At 32.3% G+C, this 11,760-nt stretch overlaps 1 pseudogene; it reads right to left on the bottom strand.

Moving 5' to 3' along the window:
- Nucleotides 1–660: 660 nt before the first annotated feature.
- LOC100815885 (uncharacterized) lies at nucleotides 661–10,545 on the bottom strand (annotated as a pseudogene).
- Between the last annotated feature and the right edge of the window lie 1,215 nt (nucleotides 10,546–11,760).

Here is an 11,760-nt window from a genome sequence, read left to right as displayed (position 1 = left end):
TTATAGTCTAAGTGTCACACAAAATTGGAGGGAAATTTGAATTTCAATTCAAATTTCACTTGAATTTGAAGTTGAATTTGTGGAGCCAAACTTTGGAGCCAAAATTTCACTAATTATGATTAGTGAATTTTAGTTATGGTTCAACCCACTAATCCAAGATCAATTCCAAGATTCTCCACTAAGTGTGCTCAGGTGTCATGAGGCATGTAAAACATGAAGGACATGCACGAAGTGTGATTATATGATGTGACAATGGGGTATGGTAAGCAAATTCTCACCTCCCCTTCTAAAATTTAATTGGATTGGGCTTCTACCAATTCAATTAAATTTATTTCCAACCACACACATCAAATATTCACTTAGTGAATGTGAAATTACAAAACTACCCCTAATACAAAAACTAGTCTAGGTGCCCTAAAATACAAGGGCTGAAAAATCTTATATTTCTAGGGTAGTCTACCTACATTATGGAGCCCTAAATACAAGGACCAAAATTAATGAAGCCTTAATCTAATATGTACAAAGATAAGTGGGCTTATACTTAGCTCATGAGCCTGAAATCTATCCTAAGGCTCATGAGAACCCTAGGGCCTTCTCTTGTATCTTTGGCCCAATCTTCTTGGAGTCTTCTATCCAATGCCATTGGGAGGTAGGATTGCATCAGGTGGCCTCCTCGCTCTCACATGACCCAAACAGGTGGGAGGACTCGAAGATAGCCTGCCCGGCGGCGTCCGAGTCAGTGACGCGGGCGAGGAGGCCACGGGACTTCTTGAAGCAGGGGGTGGGGAGGTTGTCGCACAAGGGCCGAACAAGGAGGAGGATGAAGGAGCCGTGATCGTGAGATCGGAGCTTCACGAGCATCTGGAGAAGGATCTGAACGAAAATTCGCATCCAAGAAGGAAAACCTAAATGAGCGGTCACGTGGTGGGTGAGGAGAGGGGCGGCGAATTGGGGGCGAGAAGGAGAGAGTGCTGTGTGTAGGGATTTGAGGTTTCAAGAAGCCATACCATTCTTTTTTTCTCTCTTTGTTTGTGGCAACCAAGAAAAGCTGCTAGGTTCCAATTCTTTTATTTAGTAATGCATATATCATCATGTTAATTTACACCGATCAAGATATAAGTTCTTTTTTAATTGGATTTGAATTATTATAAGTTGGCTTAAATTCACTTTTAGTATTCACATGTTTAAATACAAAAAAATTCTAATTCTCTTTAAGTAATATCAATTTATTTAAATAAAAATTATATGTTTAAATATAAATGATATTTTATTTATGAAAAATAATTCATATTATGATATAAAATTATTTTAACTATTGATAACTTATTTAAAAATATATTCAAATGTAATTTAGAAATAAAATGTTAAGGGCATACTAAAGAAGATAAAAAGTTGAGAAAATATCTAAAAACACGTAAAAGAAAAATAGTTAAAAACTACTCCCACACAAGATAAAATATTTTTTAAAATAATTTTTTTAGAATTTTATTTTGTATTTTTTTAAATGAATGAGTCCATGAGTTGTCATATTTGGTCCGTAGAGGGTTGGGTTGGGCCATGAAAATAACATCTCGTCTTAAAATTGGCCTAGTGTAGCCTAACCCAAAAATTCATCCACTTGAAGTGGACTGACACATCTCGTGAGTAATATTCGTAAGTAAAATTTAGGGGGTGTTTGGTTTGGTTGTTTTCTATTTTCGTTTTCACTGAAAAAACAGTCAGTGAAAATGAAAACAGGAAATAACCAGAAAATAAAAACAATAAAATCTCATTTTCAGTTGAAAACAGGAACTTCATTTTGGATAAAACAAAAATATAGTGGCAAGGAATGTAATTTTAAGCAAATCTAAAAATACAAAAAAGACAAGAAGTCAAACCAAACAAGTTTTCAGAATTCAAATCTTTTGAAAATGAAAATAGTTTTCAAAAAATGAAAACATGAAATGAAAACACAAAATGAAAATGCAAACCAAACACAACTTTATATTTTCGATAGATACATATTCTGTAGGCAATATGTGTGGATAAAATTTAGTTATTTTTATTAATTTTTTCTAACGTAGTTATAACTCAATTGTCTTTAGTTATGTTTATTAATTTTTCCTAACTTAATTATATATAACTCAATTGTCTTTATTAATTTTTATTAAATTAATTTATAACTTTATCAATATAATATTTAATAATTATTTTTATACAAGATAATTAAATAGGATCTTAACATGTAATATATGAAATTAAAAAAACATGAGTTTGACTCTTTTATATAATCAATTGAGAGTGGTATAAAAAAACGGGGTTTCTTAAAAAAAGTGAAAGTATAATACACATTTATATATGTTAGTGCATGACTTTTTTCTCATAATATAATTAATTTGACTATTTTTTTAAAAATATATTTAATCTTAAATTAATTTTTAAAATGAAATAATATTAATTCGTTAACCTATGCATCACACGAGAACATACAGTAGTAACTTTTAATTAGTTAATAAGCTTTGGTTACTATATATGTTATACTAAATTCATATCAAGCCTTATTAGGTTTTAATCAATCATTAGTGCATATATTACACTAAAGTCATGTTTATATTTAAATTTATTTAATTAGGTATGTGATTTTTTAAAAGAATTAAATTATTTAGTAAAGATATGTAATTAAATAAAATGACCGTATTTTTTATTTTTTAAAATATTTATGTATGTGATTTATTGACAATATTTTTTATCTATATTACAATAAATAATATGAATGTATTAATTTAGATTAAAAAAATGTTGTCACTAAATTATAAGCATTATTTTAGAAGATAAATATAATATATAAAATAAAAATAAAACTTATATAAACATACATATTCTAATTAGTTTGAAAATATAATTTCATCTTGTATATTATATTTTAGGTTAAATTACTGATTTGGTTCATATAGTTTAAAAGTGGTCCTTTTAGTCCTTATAGTTTGTATTTTAATTCTCTTTTAATCCCTATAGTTTGAAAGTGATTTTTTTATTCTCTATAATTTATATTTTTAATTACCTTTTAGTCTTTACTACAAAAAAAATATAAAGATAATTATCTACAAATTAGTTATAAATTATCAACTATTTTTTTATTACAAATTATCTTACGATAAATTAGTTACGAATACTTGTTAATATTTTTGTAGTTAATTGTAATTGATAATATTACTCATACTTTGATGGTAAGAACTAAAAGATAATTAAAATATAAAATAAAAGGACTAAAAAGATAAATTTCAAACTATAGTGACTAAAAGGGAATTAAAATACAAATTATAAGGACTAAAAAAATCACTTTCAAACTTCAGGGATCAAAAGATAATTAAAATGCAAACCATAGGAACTAGAAAATCACTTTAAAACTACAAGGTCTAAAAGGTACAAATGATGAAACTATAGGAACCAAATGAGTAATTAAACTTATATTTTAAAATATATTATATAAGATTATAAAAATATAATAAATTAAAAAAAGAATAAAATTGAATTTACAAATATTTTCACATAAAACTTATATTAATACTTTATTTTCCACTATATAATCAAATGAACACTTCGGTGTAGTGGTAAAGAAGTCATGTCTTTTACATTTTAAGGATCATGGTTCTAGTTTTTTCTTAAGCATTTTTAAAGTTTTTATTTTTTAAGAAAATGTTGATCAACTTTCTAGTCTAGTCAATGTTTAAGATTTAACGATTAACTGTTAAAATCAACAACTCATATAGTGAATTTTGAATATATAACATTTTTTAAGTTCTTATTTTTTAAAGAAAATATTGGTCAATTCTTTAGTTTAGTCAATATTTAAAATTTAACAATCAACAGTTAGAATCAACGACTCAATTAGTGAATTTTGAAATGTAAGGGAACTCATATTTTAAAATACTTAATTTTAAAAAAATCTGATCATTACATATTTTCATGATATGAAGGGTATTGATTTATTATAATATTCAAATAAATATATAAAATAAACAATTATTTTGTACAAAGCACAAATTAAAAGACTAATGATAGGCATGATTTATTTATATTAATCAAATAACCTAAATGTTAAATTTTAATTATATTAAAAATTATCATAGTATAGTAAAAAGTTATATATATATATATATATATATATATATATATATATATATTGATTTACAAAATGTATTTAAGTATATTTTATATTTATTATGAGTTAAAATATATTAAAAATTTAGTTTGATAAATATTTTAGAAAATAATAAACTCAGTTGCAGACCACAAAATTGTTATATATCGACCGAAATGTATTCGGTCGCTATAATCATAAACTAGCGACCGAAATAAATTCAGTCGCTATCTCCAAGTCCACTTCCGTCGCTAGTTTGGTTGCTAAATTAGTTTTGCTTTATAGATATTTCGTGACTGAAATAGTCACCGAAATTCTCTGCAACACTTCATTTTGGTCGCTAAATCAGTTGTTGATGCAAGTTAGTCAACAGAAATAATTTCAGTCGCAACTTCAGTGGCAAGTTGCAATAGAAGCATTTCGGTCGCTAATGAGGTCGCTAATCCCGACTGAGTTATTTCGGTCACTGATTTTGGTCGCTAAATTCCACTTTTCTAGTAGTGATATAAAAAATCTTTACACTAATAATGCATTAAAATTAAACTCTTTTCAAAGCAATATATTGGAACAAAAAACCAAGAGTATTGACCAATTAATATAGTTTATTTGAAGAGGCATTCTCAATAGATGAAGATGGAAACAAAATACATAGTATTTGTCGAATCTTATCACTCTAGTGGTTAATTTTTATGCCAACATTCATACAAAAAATGCATGATTCAATCAAACTTATCTCACTTTTTACCAACTGATTAAAGTAGAGACAGATACAATGAAACTTTAGATTAGGAAATAAAAAAAATGAGATTCCACACTCAATGGATTGTGTGCATTACATAAGTTAATTCTCTTCATTAGGAAGTTGTTGGATAAAGGACATGTGTACATGTGTATAGCCATATACAATTTGTCCAGAGAGATTTTCACCACAATAGAAGGAAAAGTATGATCATGCATGTTGTGGCAGGTAAAACTTCCCAACGTGGGGTCTGCATTTAATGAATATATATATATGCTTTAGCACCATTAGGCCAAATCATAGGACAAGGAAAATAATAAACCCAAAGGTAGGTAGTTATAAAGAAAAATTAAGCATCATTTTTTTTAAAAAAAAAAGCAAGAAAAGAAAAGAAAATGTTCCATAAGGTCAAACTTTGAAGCCCCTTGGATTCCAAAGTATTTGAAAGTAATAATTGAATGCAACGATAGAAAAACCGAGAAAGAATTAAGTACCAAAATGTGAAAAATAATAGCTCAGATATACTTCAATTGGACCAAAATTTCGCACCCATGAATGAAAAGGGTCCTTCAGTTGGACATCAATTTTGAGAGATGGGAAAGAAAACCAATTTGGCAAAAATTGCAGGCCATTCTAATTTAAATGCAGATAAAGTTTGCATCTTTCTCCAAAATGCTAAACACCCAAATAAGAAAGAAATGCATAGTGTTCAGAAAAAAAAAGGAGGGAAAGTAGAAGTGTACAGTGGCAGATACACTACAAGAGTTGTCAATGGAAACTGGATCCACTAAAGCCTTTATTCTTGAGATCATGAGCCACATGAACCTGTGCTAGCTGCCGTTCATGCACTTCTTCACATGAACCTGATGCTTGCATTATTTCTCTTGCTGTTGAAGATCAAAATTAAAAAAAAAAATCAAATTTATGGAAATATTATAAAACTAGAAAATGAGTATGAAAATACTCTAAATAAGGTCAATACATATAGAGCAAAATGAGTATGTTAATACTCTAAAACTAGAAAGAATATAAAGATTGAATAAAAGCAATATTGGAAAGAATATATTAAAGAAAGAAAAAAGAAAAGAACTAGACTTCCATCTCCATATATTATTTCACATGGGTTTCTATTATCTTCCATGATCTCAGCAATCTTGTCAAGTGAAGGTACTACAAACACATTTTCCACCCACCAAGAGAAATGCTAGGTGTACCTACAGAATTAAACATGTACTTGTGCATATCCATAACCATAATATATTTGGTTTTGCATCAGTATTAGGAAAATCATGTCAAATTTTCATGCTAACACGAAGGAACTTCATCTTGCTTTTCCATTTTTTTACGTGTGTTATGTGATTTCATCATAAAGCCATCCAATCAACATGTTTTTTACGCGTGTTATGTGTACATATTTTACTTTAGGAAGAAAAATGTTGCTAATAACAACATGTTGACTAACCAAACAGTCTTGAAGTATTATTTCTCTCTAATGATCCCTAAAGTAAAATAATATATACAAGTAATTGCCCATTTGAATTATTTATAATAAAAAAACTTACCAAGAAAATTGAAAGATATAAACGTGAAACTTGCAAAACAAATTAAAATTATATTCCCGTTTGAAACATTATAGAAATAATTGTATTTGGGTAAATGATATATGAATTATATTATTAATAATAATTCAAAGGCTTTATCATAGAACTATATTGCAGTATACATATCATAGCACTTTTCAAAGGCTTTATCAAAGCAATAATGGCAAACCAAGAGATCCTTGATACACGTGACCTTGCATGCTAACCTATATATAATGGGTAGTATAAAAAAAAATTGAACAACATCATGTGTACTATCTATTATCACTAGAAAAATTTTAAGGAAAAAAATAACAAACATGAAACAAAGAAGACATTTACTGCATCATAGCCTCTTCAAATATCACACTGCTTGCATATTTAGTGGTTGGATTTCATAGCCATTGATTCATCTGTAGTTACGATGATATCAGTAAATATCTATACCATGACATATGTTACTAGTAATAATCAATTTACTTGTATACTAGTAATAATCACTTTACTTGTATTCTAGTAATTACTTTTACTTTCATCCTATCACGTGTTACTTGCTGAGTTCAGCAATTAATGCCTTGGGTTTAAAGGCAACATGCCTCTGCTTCTAATTGGTTTCGCTTTAGAAGCAAACACTTTGCATGCATACTTCAAAGGCTAGTGTTCAAGAAAAGAATAGATCAACCTGTTTTTAAATGTTATATCACTTTACATTCCAAATTACAAATTGTTTGTCTGACAGAAAAGCAAAAATTCTATAAACCTTGAAGATTTCATGATAAGTAATTTGGCTAGACAAGTAATTTTCTTGACTAGAATTTGTACAAGTAGCATACCAGCCTTTTCTATTGCATTGTTAATAAGTGACTCATCCAAGCCAATGACGTGATAGTGTGCAGACCATCTTGAAAGCCCTCTTAGTTTTCCTATTTTGAATCCAATAACTTCTACGACAGGTTGACAAAAAATTAAACTTTCTTATATGAGAGCTTGCAGTGAAGTTTGTTCAAATACTTTAAGTAGATTCAAAAGCAAATGAAGTTCTAATACCATGTCAAGAATGGAAAAGTAAAACTTCAATCGATTACCTGAATACACATGAATGTTTTATATCTTGTAAAAACTTATACAACACACTACCATACCATACACCTTGCCTTTAATGCCTACTTTGTTAACACATGGTAGGAGTGCAAAAATGGCCTAGCTCAAGCCCACTAATGGGATTGGGATTCAACAAAAAGTTATAGCAGAAAGCAAAAAGACCTTAACATAGTCTTCATTGATCTAGGGGAAAAAAACTAAGATGGGGTGCAATAAGAAGCTATTTGACATGAACATTTTTAAAATATCTACTTTCAAACAATTACACATTTCTTATCTGCAAATTAGTAAATATTATTGCACCTGGAGGTGGTCCAAGACAATACGTTCAAGTTCTTTGCCTGCACCGGAGAGAACATTTGAAATACGCTTAACACCCTATAAAGCAACAAAGTTGCTGAATGAAACTACATTCATATAGAAGTGGAATACACCTAGATAAAGCTGCATATATACCACTTCTCCAAGAGTGTTAACGAGAAATTGATGAACTGGTGGGCTAGTCCTTGCACTACCTAAAAGGCTCAGAAACTCCTCTTGAGGTAACGAATCAAGTCCTAGTAATGGAAGATGGAAACAATTGAGTTAAAGGGTAATAACCAAAAAAAAAATAAAATAAACCCATTGTATGCATTAGTCTTGAAGACTTAAAGATTTTACATCTTGCAAGAATAAGAATGTAACAGCTGAACATCCCATTTCTCAAAGAATGTTTACCTATTACAAAATGTAGTTGTGTTCAATGCTAAGCAATGTAGACCATGCTCATTATGCCCATCCATTTGAATTTCACTCAAGTCACCACCAACTTTAACAAGTTCTTCATAGCACCTGACTATCGAACGAAAAACATCTTTTGATAAAGAAACCTAGTGACAAGTAACAACATCAACTTTCACAAGTTGAAGGTTCAATACTTTTCTTCACTAATTCTTGAGCATTTGACATAGGCAATGTGGAGATTATTCGCGCGCAAGAATGTTTCTTCCCGTTCTAGATACAATGATTTGTTGTTGGGTGATATTGGTGTTGCTGAAACATTATCTTTGCATACAACCAGTATCAGCAGCTAATCTTCTACGAGCTTGCTTCTCGCCTGAATAGAGCAAAGAAAAAGGCATGAATTAACAAATGCAGAGGGTGTTGCAGTATTTGGACAAACCTTAAGTGCAGTTCCATAATAAAGCACTTGTAGAATAATAAAGTTCATTCATTACTTGTCTAGAAGCAAGAATGGTGCCAACAGAGACAGCATTGGCAAGCCTAAATGTACACCTAAGAATAACAACAGGAAGGCCCGACACAATGTTCCTCCATGCATCATCACAAAATGCCCTCTACAAATCAACAGTGAAGTCAACTTGCTCGCTCCATTCCCTGACTGCGACATCGACAACCCTAAGCTCAATCATCCTTTCCACCAGCCACAGAAGATGCTTCCTATTTGTTGAAGCCTTGTGCAGATTCAGCCTTTGAATAGTCTCCGTCTCGTTCTGATCCCCTCTGAACATTGGACTCGAATAATCCTCCAATGACTCATTCACTGTATTCAAGCTCATCCTGAACACCTTTTCCAACACTCTCTTCACGGTCTCTCTCAACGATAGATCCCAAAGAATCTTCCCTACGAAAGCCTTCACGAACGCAGTGTTGCTGTAATTGTTCATCGACGAGGAAATCAATCCTTGCAGCATCGGTTCGCATGAGTCTTCTCCCAAAGGCCAAACCCTAGCCACGATCTCCTTTGACTCTTTCTTGCTAAGGAAGGGGATTAATCTCACCATTCGCTTCTCTTCCTGCTCCGTCCACGCACTCCTCGAAGAGGAGTTCCAGCGCCACCGACAATAGATTCAGCGCCGTCGACGCCCTGTCCACTACGACGCCAAAGTCATTCATGTTGAGAAGCTCCAGGATGATGAGATGCAACTGGATTGAGCCAACGGCGAGAGCTACACCGAGGTTGAAGCGGAAGCGATCGTTGTTCACCAGGCTGCAACGGGGCAACGAACCCTAGAGGGGGGGTCCAAGAGAGAGAAGCACGTATAAAAGAGTTAGAGGGGGGAGTCCAAGAGACAGAAGCATGTATGAGAGAGTTGGGGGCAAAAATAAAATATTTAAAAGAGTGAAAAATATTCTAAGATGGTTTTTATAAAACTCTTAGAATGACAGTCTTTTAACACTGCAAGAAAAATGTCTTATACCTACAAACACCTTTACCTACAGACATGAATTAGTGTAGGTAAAATTTAAAAATACTTTATTACCTACCATTGTTCAATGTAGGTTAAATTCAAAGACTTATACTTACAGTTTTTAGTATAAGTAAATCTTGGTAAAAAAAAAAATTACCTACAACTATGTGGTGTAGGTAAAACCTTATAAAAACTTATACCTACAGCCATTACTACAAAATTATCCTAAACTAATGAATCTAATCTAATGCTAATTAAAAGTTGTGCACCATGGTCTATGCTGACATCTGTTTAAAAATAAATTAACAACATTATAATTTTAAAATATTTTAGTAAAATTATAACCTGACTGAAGCTCAGCTCCAATTTAGGGTTCAGAAGCAAAGCAATTATTAGATTATTATTTCATTTTCGTGGTATCCCCTTCTTTTTCCCAGCGATTTGTTCGATCTCTTGGAGATTTTTGTTCTCCGATTTAGGGTTTTCAGACCTTGACGATCTTCGTGGCCTTCACGACAGGGTTTTCTCTCGCTATGGCCTCTCTCCCAATAGCCTTGTAGTCGTAGGAGCAATTGCGGAAGTCGGAGTAGTGGTGCTCGGCACAGAAGAGCACAGAAGAGGTCGCCACAGTGGCACCGGAATCCAATGAGCCCCACGTGCTGCCGACAGAATTAGGTTCGATTCCCTAACCCTCCACAAATCCCTTTCTTCTCTTTGCAGTTTCTCCATGGAGAGCTCTGCTGAGGATTTCAGAGCCCCCGAGTCATAGGAGGTCGCTGATTCGGACAAGTCCATGAACCGCTTGAACCTCATGCTCTCTTTCAACAACGATTCTAAGTAACCTCACCAATGTGTCGCGGATGATGACGATGCTATGCCGCCTCTTATTCCGCCTCCTTTGTCTAGTGGCGACGAGGTTTTCGATGATGTCATCAATCAGGTTGATCAATTCCTTCACGAAGCTATTCAGAAATTACACCCTAGCAGATGAGGTTGATGTTGCAAAAGAGAATATAATTTAGATTTGAAGTGATTTTATCATGTTAACTCACTAATTAAACTACTATTGTTTGTATTTGGTGTAATCTTCATGAGTTCTGTGTGTAAGATGATCCAAACTCTGGTTCAGTTGATGAGAACTCTGGAGAAAATTCCAGAAGAGGTAAAGAAATTCAAATGCTTTGAATGATAATTTCATAATATTCTCTCTTTACGAACTAGTGCACTGGGGAAAAAAGTATTTGAAAATGAAGAAAGTGAGTGGTATTAGAATAATACCGAATGGAGAAATAGCATTGAGGAAAATGTCGATGATAATCAGCTCAATAATACAGCAAATGAGTGGCCTAACAACGGTTTGGGAAAACAAGGATGGAGAAAACTCTCGTCTGCAAGAATCTCATGAAGTGTGGCAAGAAGATGGTGGCTTCCAAGAGGCTGTGGAAAATTGGTTGGGAGGACCTTCTGATCATGAAAGTGCTCCAGTTGGTAGAATTCGTGGATTTTATTTTCTTGAAGATGACAACGTGTACAGTGTTGAACTCAGGGAACTTCTTAATAGGTATGTAAATACAAGTGAAGAGTTACTGCAATTATCTTTCTAATATGAAAGTTATAATCTAGAGTAAATCTTTCTGTTCATATTGCAGGAGAAATGTCTCTAACCTCCTTTGCAGCAGCTTTCGTGAGAGTCTTGATTAGTTGATACAGTCATATGTTGAAAGGCAAGGTCATGCTAACATTAACTGGGAATTGCAAGAAACAACTATTTCTTCTGCCTCAGTAGAGCAGGACCTTGAGCAGCATAGTAGGGATCAAATTGTTGGTCAGGAGGAGGTTACTGTTAGTCCACTTAACCTGCCCTCTTTACCTATACCACCTCCTTTGCCTATTTGGGACCTGCACCACCATCGTGACAACTGGTCACAAAATGACATAAATAATCAACGTCTAGTAATCGTGCATAAATTTGTTGTGCTATGTTCAACATGGTCTAATAAAGTGAAAATTAATTTTTATGCATTATTG

Source organism: Glycine max, chromosome 3, assembly GCF_000004515.6.
Source record: "Glycine max cultivar Williams 82 chromosome 3, Glycine_max_v4.0, whole genome shotgun sequence".
Lineage (NCBI taxonomy): Eukaryota > Viridiplantae > Streptophyta > Magnoliopsida > Fabales > Fabaceae > Glycine > Glycine max.
Note: the sequence above shows the minus strand (reverse complement) of the source record. Positions and strands in the feature narration are given on the sequence as shown.